This window comes from Pinus tabuliformis, chromosome 8 (assembly GCF_031772625.1).
Source record: "Pinus tabuliformis cultivar Carrire ecotype Pingquan chromosome 8, CPIR1, whole genome shotgun sequence".
Taxonomy (NCBI): Eukaryota; Viridiplantae; Streptophyta; class Pinopsida; order Pinales; family Pinaceae; genus Pinus; species Pinus tabuliformis.
The window spans coordinates 1912131013-1912133713 of record NC_142294.1 but is presented as its reverse complement, the minus strand read 5'-3'; positions in this window follow the sequence as shown (position 1 = coordinate 1912133713).

The following is a 2701-nucleotide window of genomic DNA, read 5'->3' as shown; positions in this document are numbered from 1 at the left end:
TCTAGTAGAGAACACAACAAAATGATGCACTTATCTTCATTTGAAATTTTAATATCAACAGGTAATAACTGACTTACCACAATATTAAATGCGTTCAGATTCTCTGTCACCGAATCTTCATCTTTCATCCTCAGGGAATATAGTTTTTTATGTAGGAACAGTTTATTCACCAGAGACTTAGATTGGTACAAAGTCCCTAACTTGTCCTAAAAAGCCTTCGCCGTAGCTTCCCCTGATACATTCAACAATACTGAATCTGAGACACACAGTCGTATTGTGCTCTTTGCCTTCCGATCCAACTTCTTCCATTTTTCATCGGACACTCTCGTTGGTTTAGTACCTGGATCTACCGCGATCCACTGATATTTATCCACCAACAGATTCTCCATCTTGAGTTTCCATAATTCAAAACTCTGACCATTAAATTTCTCGATCTCTATCTTTCCACTGCTCGCCATCTTCTTTCACCACCAAAATCGATCCCGCAGATCTCCCAATTAACAGGGTCTACCGTAGGCCCAATCGAAACCCCTCAGCAACAAAGATGTCCCCTTGAAGCCAAAATAGCTCTAATACCAAATGTAGATTTTAACCCCGTACACAAATTACCTGCATATGAATTCTAAAACATAGAAAATAAACAATGCGAGAGCATAACACATATACACAGAGATTTTCCCCTAGATCCCAAAACTGGGACTACCAGCTTGATTTTTCATTATGTTCCTTTCAATGTTACAATACATATTTATACATGCCAAAGCATCCAATACCATGGACCGAAAACCATCGCATCCAAAACCATGGACCGAAAACCATCGCGTCCAAAATCATGTGCGAAAAATCATGCACAAAACCATAGGTAGGTCCGCCCAATCCTAATATAGGGTTCAAAATCAAAATTTTCTGGGGCGCTACCCCAGACCCCATAGAGTGGGGTTACCTGCACCCCTCAAACCCCCTGTGACTCTCCCGGCTATACAATCGGCGCAACGAAGGGGGGGCTCCGGCCCCCTTCTAACCCCCTGGTAACTAAATGGGCTAGTCGTGGAAAGAATATAACACAACCCAACATTGACACACTTTCATTCATATGAGGCCAATATCAATACCTATGTAATTGTGCCGCTTTTTTTCCTACACAAAAGTGGCCAGAAATAAGATAAGTATGAGCTTCCCTTATGATGTTGACTCTTTCACCCTGTGGAATACATAACTTTCCAAGATGATACAACAATTTAGCATGGATATGATAAGCCAATTCTTCAACATGATTGCCTTGACACAAAGTTGCATAAACATCTTTGAAATCTTCATCTTTAGCATATTGTTCAACATAGATCTCATGCATGATAGAATTATGCTTAAGAATGACAGATGCACTAACAATAGGTCTTGATAACATATCATCAACTTTGTTGTATATGCCTTTCTTATACCTGATTACCAAATGGAATTGCTCTAGAAATCCCATCCATCTGAAATGTCTTGCTTGTTGTAGTTTAGTTTGTGATTGCAAATATTGCAAAGGTTGATGGTGAGTATGAATAATTGTTTCCTTACCCATCAAATAATGCTTCCATTTATTCACACTTTGTACCAAAACATACAACTCTTTATCATAAGTTGGATAGTTAATTACTGTATTGGTAAAGGTTTCCGAATGGTAATAGATAGGCTTACCATGCTGCATAAAAAAAATCTCCCATGGCATAATCACTTGCATCATGTTGAATCTCGAATGTCTGCTTAAGATCTGGAAGTGCAAGAAATGGTGTTATATTGATTTTCTCTTTCAATGTATCAAAGGCTTTTTGCTACTTTCCTGTGCACTGAAATACTTGTTTTACACTTGTCAAAGCATGTAGTGGAGTTGCAATAGATGAAAAGTTAGCAATAAACTTTCTCCAGTATTTGGATGCTCCCAAAAAGCTCTTAACCTCTGTTACGTTATTGGGTTTAGGCTAAATCACAATGACTTCAACCTTTGAGGGATCAATCCTCAACTCACCCTCTCCAACAATATGATCCAAATAAACTAAAGAGGTTTTTCTAAATTCACACTTAGACATCTTCAAATATGATTTCTCTTTCTTTAAGACATCTAAAATTTTCTTAATATGCTTGGCATTCTCTTCACGAGTCTTACTAAAAATTGAAATTGTTGGGTTGTGTTATATTCTTTCCACAACTAGCCCATGTAGTTAACCAAGGGGTTAGAGGGGGGGTGGAGCCCCCCCTTCGTTGTGCCGATTGTGCAGTGGGGGGGTTCACAGGGGGTTTGAGGGGGGCGAGTAGGCCCCCTCTACGGGGTCCAGGGCAACGCCCCCGGGAAATTGTTTTTGGACCCTATATTAGGTTGGGCAGACCTACCTATGGTTTTGTGCATGGTTTTCGCACATGGTTTTGGACGCAATGGTTTTCGGTCCATGGTTTTGGATGCGATGGTTTTCGATCCATGGTTTTGGACGTGGTAGTTTTTGGTCCATGGTATTGGATGCTTCGACATGTGTAAATATGTATTGTAACATTGAAAGGAACATAATGAATAATCAAGCTGGTAGTCCTAGTTTTGGGATCTAGGGGAAAATCTCTGTGTATATGTGTTTTATGTGTTATGCTGCTCGCACTGTTTATTTTCTATTCTTAGAATTCGTATGCAGGTAATTTTTGTACGGGGTTAAAACCTACAAGAATATCA